Genomic DNA, 11,732 nt, shown 5'->3' on the forward strand with positions numbered 1-11,732 from the left:
TGATATATATATACACATACTAGAGACCCACCTGTTAGAAAATTCGTGCATGGGTAGGGTCCCTAGGCCTGGTTGGTGATCAGGGCCAATCGGGGCCTCCCGGCTACTGGCCAGGGCCTTCCTTCCCCAGCTGCCACTGGGGCCACCCTTCCCTGGCTGCTGCCAAGGCCTTCCTTCATTCCATGCCACCCCCTGGTGCTCAATGAACGTCATAGTGAGCAATCGACTCCTGGTCTCCTGGTCGAACACCCAAGGGGAAATTTGCATATTAGGCTTTTATATATATATAGATATATATTGAATATTTTATTTAGTCAGTGGTAACAAGTGGAGGTGGTGTCATTTGATTCTTGCAATAGTGAGAAGAATAATTTTTTGAAAGTTTGGATATAGATGTGAAAAAAAATTTAAAGGCATAAAAAGTTCACTAGAAGATATTTAACCTGAATAATTGGATAGGTAAAGTTGCTATTTACCAATTTAATGACAACTATGAAAGAAGCAATCCTGTTGGAAGACCATGCTTTCAATTTTGCACATATTACGTTGGAGGTATATTAGGCTTAAAACAGGACATGCTGAGATAAAAATTTGTTACATGGGTATTCATCCCAGAATAGAGGTCCAATATATAAATATGATCAATACATACCTATTGATATTTTTCTATATTTACTCATTAATCATTATTTATGCTATTCTTTCCTTACTTTGTTTTCTCATTTTCTTCTGTATAATTTTCTTTTTGCCTGAAGAATTCATTTCAGTTAATTTTTGTTTGTTTTAAAGTCAAGTTACTTGGAAAAAAATTTAACCTTTTATTTGTCTGAAAATATTTTTTTTATTTTTTAAATATATTTTATTGATTCTCCACAGAGAGGAAGGGAGAGGGATAGAGAGTTAGAAATGTCGATGAGAGAGAAACATCGAATATTTATTTTTTTACCTATAGTTTTGAAGATTATATTATTGATCATGGACTTTTTAGATTGGTATTTATTTTCTTTCTTTAGTATAAAGTTCCATTCCATTATCTCTTGGCTGTCATAATTTATATCGAGAAACTTGCTGTCTTATTGTTTACCCTATGAAGGTATATATCAATTTCTCTTGGTGCTTCAACATTTTCTTTTTTGTTTTTAGCAGTTTCACTGTAATTCTTTTTAGACTGTTGTTGTTGTTTTTTTTTTAAACTAAATCTTTATTGTTCAGATTACATTTGTTCCTCTTTTCTCCCCCCCATACCTCCCCTCCTTCCAGTTCCCGCCCCACCCTCCGCCCTCACTCCCCACCCACTGTCCTCATCCATAGGTGCACGATTTTTGTCCAGTCTCTTCCCGCATCTCCCATTCCCCTTTCCCCCCCAAGAATAGTCAGTCCATTCCCTTTCTATGTCCCTGATTCATTATAATCACCAGTTCATTCTGTACATCAGACTATTTATTCACTTGATTCTTATATTCAGTTGTTGATAGATGCATGTTTGTTGTTCACAATTTGTATCTTTACCTTTTTCTTCTTCCTCTTCTTAAAGGATACCTTTCAGCATTTTGTATAATACTGGTTTAGTGGTGATGAACTCCTTTAGCTTTTCCTTATCTGTGAAGCTCTTTATCTGACCTTCAATTCTGAATGATAGCTTTGCTGGATAAAGTAATCTTGGTTGTAGGTTCTTGGTATTCAGCACTTTGAATATTTCTTGCCATTCCCTTCTGGCCTGCAAAGTTTCTGTTGAGAAATCAGCTGACAGTCGTATGGGTATTCCCTTGTAGGTAATTGAGCCTCTTTCTCTTGCTGCTTTTAAGATTTTCTCTTTGTCTTTTGCTCTTGGCATTTTAATGATGATGTGTCTTGGTGTGGTCCTCTTTGGATTCCTTTTGTTTGGGGTTCTCTGCGCTTCTTGAACCTGTAAGTCCATTTCTTTCTCCAGGTGGGGGAAGTTTTCTGCCATTATTTCTTGAAATAGGTTTTCAATATCTTGCTGTCTATCACTAACGCCTTTGGATTTAGTGTGCTGAGTGCACGATTAGAAATACTTAACCAGGATGTCTGCTTCAGCCAAGACAGAGCAGCAGGGACAGGGTTTATCTACCTGCTCATATTGGTCTGCTTGTGTTGCTCTATCAAAATGCCACAAAGCAAGTGGTTTAAAGAACAAAAGATGACTTTTTCACAGTTCTGGAGGCCAGAAGTCCAAGATCAAGATGTCAGCAGATTTAGTTTTTGACAAGGGCTCTCTTTCTGGCTTGTAGATGGCTATCTTCTCCCTGTGTTCTTTCCTTTGTGCACCTGTGAGGAGAGAAGAGGAGAGAAAAGGAGAGAAAAGAGAGTGAGCACTCTGGTGTTTCTTCTTCTAAAGACACCAATCTTATCAGATCAGGGCCCCACTGTTAGGACCTCATTTAACCTTAAATATTGCCTTAGAAATCATATCCAAATATAGCCACATTGAGTATTAGATTTCAATAAATTAATTCAGTCTATAACACTGCATAAAACAATTACAAAATGAAAATACATGAAACAATGGTTTTTAAGACATTAAAAATAGGCAACAAAGAACCATGAGCTCTCAGAGATGGAATACAATTCAGATGAGTATTGCAATTTCTCAGGTTACTGCCTGAAGAGAGATATTAAATGTTGGCACAGAGAAAGTAAACAAGATGGGGCCTGCTAGCCTCCCTGAGTATGAGAGATTTAGGTGGGGGTCTGGGAAGGCCAAGATGCCTAGAGTTTGGAGGGCAGAGCATCAGGAAAGAGAGAGTTGCAGAGACACAACTACAGAGATGCAAATTCCATGTTTGTACTCAGTTGAGAACTGATCAGGACACACTTCTGAGGAAACTACCTAAAGTGGGAGAGAATTGCCAAAAAGGATTAGAGGAGACAATCCCCAGAGCTCACACATGGTCAGAATTAGTGCCTTTGTCCAGAAGTCAGAGTGGGAAACTTAATTATTTCTGGGGCATACTGTAGAACCCTCAGCAGTGGGGAACAGTAAAGCAAGGCCCTGAAGAGTATAATCAAACATACTGTTTCTAAGTAACTTAATTGTAACTCATAATAAAGTTGAGAATATTTATAGGTATACAAACAGCACCTAACAAAGCAAAATTTGTAATTTCTAACATCCAATGAAAAATTGTAGGCACTAAAAAAACAAAGCAAAAGTTTATAATCCTCACATGGAGAAACATTTGTCAATTAAAACTGATGACAATAAAAGCATTAGTAGAAAAGGCCTTTGAAACAGTATGACTGCATTTTATACGTTCAAGAAGAAGATTGAGGAGCCCTTTCCAGTGGTTAGAGAATCATCCCACACATCAAAGGGTCTTGGGTTTGATCTCAGTCAAGGACACACACCTGGGTTGCAGGTTCCATTCCTGGCCCTGGTTGGGGTGTATGAGGGAGGCAACAAATTGATGTATCTCTCTCATCTCTCTCTCTCTCTCTCTCTCTCTCTCTCTCTCTCTCTCTCTCCCTCTCCCTCTCTCCTTTCCACTCTTTCTAAAATAAAAAAATATCCTTGGGTGAGAGTTAACAATAAATAATAAATAAATGAATGTTGAGGAATGACTGAATATGTCAAGTAGAGAAATAGAAGCTTTAAACACCATTCAAATTGAACCTTTAAAGAGGAATAACTACAATGTGTGAGATAAAACATACACCAGATATAATTAATGGCTAATTAGTGTAGAAGAAAAGGCTAGTGAAATAGAAATAGAACCTATCTGAAATGAAACACAGACAGAAAGGACTTAAAAAATGGCACATCAGTGATCTGTGGGGCAAACTGAAGTCAGTAGTTCAAGGTAAGGCCTTGTGAGATGATGCTTCAAGGAAGGGAGCTGGTTTGGGATTTACTAAGTCAAAAACAATCACAAAAGGTCTGTAGCCAATATTAGGCTTAGTAAGTTCACCGATAGTACAGTTGAGTTAGAGGCAACAATCACAAGTTCACATTCATGCTTTTTTTCTGTTGGTTTCTATGGTTACTCTGTATGTGTTGCTCCTACTTCATGTGTGCTAACAACTTCCAATTTCTCATACCCCTGAATGTCACATCCTGCAAATCCTTATATTCATTCTGATCGGAATTTTTCATAACATTGTGAAGCCATTAGCATAGTGTTTGATGCATGCTGAAATATTTGATAAATGTCATTTTATTTCTTTAGTATAATCCTGAAAAAAAATCAAGTTGTTAGGTATATTGTCTTCCAAAACAACAATTTCCAACACATAATTTGAACTAGTGCTTTACTAATTCAAGTGTAAACGTGTTTGATAGACTTCTTGACTTGAACCAGATACAGTCATAGACAATGACACTTGCAAATTTCACGAGGCCATTTGACTTTTACATGCAGTGGGACACTCTGTATACTCTAGCCTACTGTTTACACACTAGGTAGTCACAGTAATCACTTAAAAGTTGTTTTTTTCTTTTGTCTTTAGAGGTGGATACTACAATTTATATTTGGGGCAGGGTGCTGCCTCATTTTAGGCAAATCACCCTAATGGATTTCGGATTTAGTTAGGTAGAGAAACAGTTAGCCAGAAGTTAATATGTATGCCAGAGGTAATGTACTCTATTGGTAGGGGTAGATGTGCTGGAGATAGATGTCTGAGGATGGTTCCTTAATTTGTATCTGAGGTGGAGAGAGAAAGTGGGAGAAATACATTATTGTGTGTGCTTGAATAAAGATAGTTTATTTCTGCAGTGAGGTCACGAGAGGCTTTTGCTGTTGATTTTTATTCATGGGTGGTTTTTGTTGTTGATTTTTACTTTTGAGAGAAACTTGCAAGAGATGAACAGCTGAGAGAAAGAGTCAGAACAACTTTCATGAGGAATTTCTAGAATTTTTGGGCTCAAATACTATGGTGTGAGGCACATATAAGTACTTTCGGCTCAGAGTTGAGAAGATAACCATTTTTTTCCAGCCTCTATTCAGAACCTTGTACTATTATTGTATCACAGAGAAGGGGCATTTTGGAGTACTGAGAAAAATATGTCTGGCAAGAATATTAATGTTCTCTTCAGAAACTAAATTGGCAGATAGAAAGAGGCCACCCCTGAGGTTGATTTATGGGGCAATGGACAATGGGCAGGGGGACCTGGGGTAGCAGCAAAATAAGACTCAGAGTAGCAATTACAGGGGGTGCATTATGAAAACAAGGGACATGTTCTTTTGTAGACTCCCAGTAATAACAAGACAGCTTTCTGTTTTGCTGAGAAATTTGAGATGCAGCAATAATAAGTAGGAAACAAAAAGTTTGTAAGTATGGAAACATGACTTTGTATTTATTCACAGGTTAGAGAGGCCTGAACATTTGGGCTACTCATGATTTGCATGTCATAGCAGGGAAGGAAGTAGGATTAATCAGCACATTTAAATTCTTGATGTGTGTGATCAATAGATAACCTTTATTAAATAAGGGATTATCCTTGAAAGCACACACACAAACAATTACAGCTCATTATTTTCCAATTGCCTTTTGTTAAAGCGTTTATATTTTGATGTGAACCTGGTTAATATCGATATTAACAAATACCACTGACTAAAGAGCAAAAGGATATTGAAAATCTATCTAATAATGAACATCATTCTAAATATAGCCCATTGACAGGTTGCATACAAAAATGTCCAAAAAGAGTAGAAAATGGCAAAACTGGCTGAAGTTCTCCTATAAATTAATGCTAAGGGACTTTTTGGACATTATAGATCCTGAGGAAAGCAAACTGTGTGGAAATAACAAAAAAAAAATAGATTTGAAAAATGAGAAGCACTATCCTAACTGCAGATAAATTAGCCAGGTCATTTAAATGGATATGGATTTTAAGTTAAAGTATTTTTTATAATTCAGAAGTAGTCTAATAAGCAAAATCTTGAAATTAATGGGCATTTAACTAAAATCCCACAGTGAAAAGAAAATGGAGTTTTCCAATAATTCAACATTTCTCACTGATATGTATCAGTGTTGCACTGGGCGTTTCAAGCATTTTCAAAATGTTGCATCCTGTCAGGGAAGAGGAAAGGTTGCAATGTCAGTTTCTCTTTATACATAGGTTGACTTGAAGTCACAGTTCACCACTGTACTTTTGACAGAAGCTCTCAGATTTTGCATTTGGCATGTCACAGGCTCTTCTAAATTGAAAGTTTTAAAGAATAGAGTAACAAATACATTTTCTTGACAGAATTTGACCTTTTATTATTTGGAGTTAGTCCCTGTTTCTTTCTGAGTGGTTCATTTGAAGGAGTCCATTTTTTTTATAATGTTAAATTTTATGTATTTTTTAAAATTAAATGTATTGGGGTGACATTGGTTAATAGGATGATATAGGTTTCAAGTGTACATTTCTATGATACATGGCCTGTATATTGCTTTGTGTACCCATCACCCAAAGTCAAATAATCTTCGTTACTATATATTTTCCCCCTTCACCCTTTGCTACTCCCACCCCTTTCCCTATGGCAACTACCATACTATTGTCTGCATTTGAGTTTCAGTTTTATATCCCACATATGAGTGAAATCATCTCCAGAAGACCTCCATTATAGGAAATATTCAAGAACAAAAGGTCATAAAACCATGAGTAAAATCACCAACAAATTTACAACATAAGCAGAGATAATCTGTGACAATATAATAAAACCCTAATATGCAAATCGACTGAACGGCAAAACGACCAATTGCTATGATGTGCACTGACCACCAGAGGGCAGACACTCAATTCAGGAGCTGCCCTTGGTGGTCAGTGCACTCCCACAGGGGGAGCGCTGCTCAGCCAGAGCTGGGCTCACAGCTGGAGAGCACAGTGGCGGTGGTGGGAGCCTCTCCCACCTCTGCAGCAGTGCTTAGGAATCCTCAGGGGATGTCTGAGTGCTGGTTTAGGCCCGCTCCCTGGAGGGATTGGGCCTAAGCAGACAGGCGGACATCCCCCAAGAGGTCCCAGACTGATAGAGGGCTCAGGCCGGACTGAGAACCGCCCCCTTGCCAGTGCAAAAATGTCATGCAATGGGCCTCTCGTAAAACATAAAAGAGGATTGAGTAAAGGTCTGAATTTGCAAAGGAAGATGGAGATCAGATGCATTCAAAAGAAAAGGGACCACTATATATATGAAGGAGTTAACTTGTACACTGACTTTCAGATAAGTACACAAGGGCTAGAAGCACATTTAAGAATCTGAAATTTTTGCCTATTTCTTCAAATACCATAAGATAAAATAATGGCAGTAACAGAGAGCTGCAATAAACCTTGGTAATCTAAATATGCATAACATTTAAAATGACTTGTTTTAGTCAGAATTTTCTATGGAGAGATAGCTTACAAAATTATTTGATATATTTACATTTAACATTGGGAAAATTTCATAGTATTAATATATCCCACAGTATTTATTAAGTATAGATAAAGAGATAATATAGATTTATTGTTAATAAAATTATTTATAATTGATAAACCTATATCTTAAGGAATATTGAATATGTGTGTCTGGAAACAATTGTATTACCAGTATTTATTTGAAATAAACTAAAATATATAGAAGGTAATACTTCTAGATATGTAAATCCAGTATATCAATATTACTTTAAGTTTATAGAAAACTAATTTCATGACTAAATAAACTCTTGTTTATTCTGATAGATGTGATCTTAAAATAAAATAATTAAAAATATATTGAATTTCTAAAATACTTTTTCCTTAAAATTCTATGTCCATCTTGTTTAGAATGCTCTGCACTTCCTGGACTTGTATTTCTATTTCCTTCACCAGGTTAGGGAAGTTTGCTGTCATTATTTTTTCCATATAGGTTTTCAAATTTTTGCTCTCTCTGGTCTTCTAGCACCTCCATAATGTGCATATACAAGATGAACCCAAAGAGACTCAGACCAAGACACATTTTAATTAAAGTGTAAAAGGCTAAGAACAAGGAGAATATCTTAAAAGCAACACGAGAAAAGCAGTTAGTTACCTACAAGAGAGCTCTCATAAGACTGTCAGCTGGTTTTTCAACAGAAACTTTGCAACCCAGAAGGTTGTGGCAAGAAATATTCAAGGTGATAAAAAGCAATGACCAACAACCCAGATTACTCTACCCAGCAAAGCTATCATTTAGAATAGAAAAACATATAGCTTTCCATACAAGAAAAGTCTAAAAAAGCTCATCACCACCAAACCAATATTACATGAAATTCTAGAGTCTTCTTCAAGCAGCTGAAAAACAAAGATTAAAAATATGAACAATAAAATCACAATAAATACACATCTATCAACACTTGGATCTAAATATCAAAATAAATGAACAATCAGAATAGAAACAGACTCATACTTACAGATAACATTTTGATGGTTGCCAGATGAGAGGGGGCTAAAGGAGACTGATTAAAAAGGTGATGGGATTGCCGAAACCGGTTTGGCTCAGTGGATAGAGCGTCGGCCTGCGGACTGAAAGGTCCCAGGTTCGATTCCGGTCAAGGGCATGTACCTGGGTTGCGGGCACATCCCCAGTAGGAGATGTGCAGGAGGCAGCTGATCGATGTTTCTCTCCCATCGATGTTTCTAACTCTCTATCTCTCTCCCTTCCTCTCTGTAAAAAATCAATAAAATATATTAAAAAAAAATAAATAAAAAGGTGATGGGATTAAGAAGTACAAATTGATTGTTACAGAATAGTCATGGTGATGTAAAGTATAGCATAGGGAGTAAAGACAATAATATTTTATTAACTATGTATGGTGTCAGATGGGTATGAGATTTATCAAGGTGTTCTCTTAGTAAGTTTTAAAATGTCTAATTACTTGGGTGTACACCTGAAATTAATATAATATTGTATGTCAACTATAATTTTAAAAACTTTTTTAAAGATTAAGAAAAAAAAAGTCTATGTCCATGTTAGGGACCAGTTTAAACTATGAGCAACACATTTTCAGAATGTTAAGGTAAATGAAGATGGTAATTATAAAAACATGTCAATGAAGAAGGAGTCCTGAATTTTTATACTCTTCACTTTTGAATGATTTTTTAACTTTACAAATAGTGATTCTAAAGAATGCTAGATAATTGGGGTAGATTTTACTTGCTTATATGTAAATGCATTCTCAATAATGCTTTCCTTTTTTCAAAATGGGTATTATTTGTTTATCTTTTTATTTCCATCAAAAAGTGTTTTCTGAGATTCTCAGAGTACTTTATCATTCTATCAATCTTTCAGAATATCTGTAGAATCCCCATGGGTACCATTCCCTGGTGGCAAGCAGACATTCTAAGAACTCCATCTGAATTAAAATCTGGTTTACTAGACTGAATAGACTGAAAAAGCCTGCCAGAAATTCAAAAATACATATTATATTTGTTACTTGTTCATATATATATATATATATATATATATATATATATATATATATATATAAATGTATATCATCAGCTCAAATAAAAATATAATGATGCTTCATAATAATGATGCTTCCTATATGTGTTTTTAAAGGTATTTGGTACAATGGTTAGATAATTAACAAAAATAAATTAGGTGTGTAAATTACAACAAAAATTTAAAATAATTTACTCTTTGGGTTGAAAAATAAGACTCTAAAAGTGATTCAGCTATATGTGATAATATCACATCTGATATTTTTTTTCTCAGTAATAGAGCATGCATATTATAGCTTTTTAAATTATAAATCAGAAAAAAATATATGTGTTATTTTAAATGTATATAAATGAACTACTCATTTAAAAATGAGGAATGATATAGAAAATATACCCTTTAGCAGTTACCAAATGATTATGATGTTATCTATGTAAGAAGTTAAAAATACTAGGGTGCTATTAGAAATCTTATAGAAATTAAACATTACTGGATATTAAATATCAAGCAAAACATTGGACCCTCAGACAGAGCTATGAATATATACAAACTAGAGGCCTGGTGCATGGATTTGTGCACCGGTGGGTCCCTCAGCCTGGCCTGTGCCCTCTCACAATCTGGAACCCCTCAGGGGATGTCGGACTGCTTCTCCGCCTGCTGCTCCTGCTCATCCCAGCCCCACTGCGCTTGCCACTGGCTTGCACCCAATCAGTCCTGATTGGGAGGGACTGGTGCTGCAGTGTGGTGCTCGCCAGCCGTGAGCCCTGCCTCTGGAGCCCATGGGTCAGCTGAGTGGTGCTCCTGCTATGAGAATGCACTGACCACCAGAGAGCAGCTGCTGCATTGAGCATCTGACCCCTGATGGTCAGTGCACATCATAGCAACCAGATCGACCGGTTGTTCAGTCATTAGTCTGGAGCTTAGGCTTTTATATATATACTAAAGGCCCGGTGCACAAAAATTTGTGCACTCGGGGGGGTCCCTCAGCCTGGCATGTGCCCTCTCGCAATCTGGGACCCCTTGGGGGATGACCACCTACTGGCTTAGGCCCGCTCCCTGGGGAATTGGGCCTAAGTTGGCAATCAGACATCACTCTGGCAGCCCAGGAGCCCTTGGAGGATGTCCACTTGCCAGCGGGGAGTGGGCCTAAGCTGCAGTCGGACAACCTTAGTGCTGCTGAGGAGGCAGGAGAGGCTCCTACCACCACCGCTGTACTGGCAGCCATCAGCCTGGCTTGTGGCTGAGCAGAGCTCCCCTTGTTGCACTGACCACTAGGGTGCAGCTCCTGCATTGAGCATCTGTCCCCTGGTGGTCAGTGTGTGTCATAGTGACCAGTCATTCCCCGTTGTTCTGTTGTTAGGGTCAGTTTGCATATTACCCTTTTATTATATAGAATAGAGGCCTGATACATGGGTGGGGGCTGGCTGATTTGCCCTGAAGGGTGTCCCGGATCAGGGTGGGGGTCCCGCTGGGGTGCCTGGACAGCCTGGGTGAGAGGCTGATGGGTGTTTGCAGGCTGGTCACACCCCCTTCAGGGTGGGGGTCCCGACTGGGGTGCCTGGCCAGCCTGGGTGAGGGGCTGAGGGCCGTTTTCAGGCTGGCCAAGCCCCCTGGCAACAGAAGCTCCCAGCCTGTTGGGTGTTTCCTTCCACGTCCCGTGTGGAGTAGGGTTCGGTACCTAAAAGAGGAGCCACACAGCAAATGAGAGAAACAGACACGAGATAATTTTGCAATATTGGAGGACCAGTCGGGCAAGTCCAACTCAAGGAGAGGGACTTCCACCCATGCTCAGGCTGCTCCAATCTTTTATTGATCTGGAGTAGCCCTTAAGAAAAGGAAGTTTCAATGACACACAGATCAGCAATTTCCAGGAGTAGACAAAAGTATCTGATTAACTCATCAATAGATTTCCAAGTGTAGGCAGAGTAACTGATTAGCTTATCAATAGATTTCTGAGTGTAGGCAGAGTAACTGATTAACTTATCAATAGATTTCCGAGTGTAGGCAGAGTAACTGATTAACAATAATCAACAAGGATCTACATAACTATCTAAGGAATTAAGGGAACTAAGGTGGGGATGCTTCAACTATTATTACCTAAATTAACTGAATGGTTCCTAGATTGACTGGGTGGTGCACAGCCCTGACCTTTACTAGGACTTTCAATGGCTACTAGATTTTAGGGGGGGGTTCTGTCTAAACTCAGCTAGTGAAGACAATGAATGGACTCTGGCACCAGCCTCTCCTTTTTTTCTTTTTTTTTTATTCTGGGATTTATTTACCTTCTATAATTGAAACTTTGTTGCCTTCAGTGGAGCTCAGAGCCAGCTGGGAAGCTTGGCTTCCTCCATC

Source organism: Myotis lucifugus, unplaced genomic scaffold, assembly GCF_000147115.1.
Source record: "Myotis lucifugus unplaced genomic scaffold, Myoluc2.0 scaffold_81, whole genome shotgun sequence".
NCBI classification, from domain to species: domain Eukaryota; kingdom Metazoa; phylum Chordata; class Mammalia; order Chiroptera; family Vespertilionidae; genus Myotis; species Myotis lucifugus.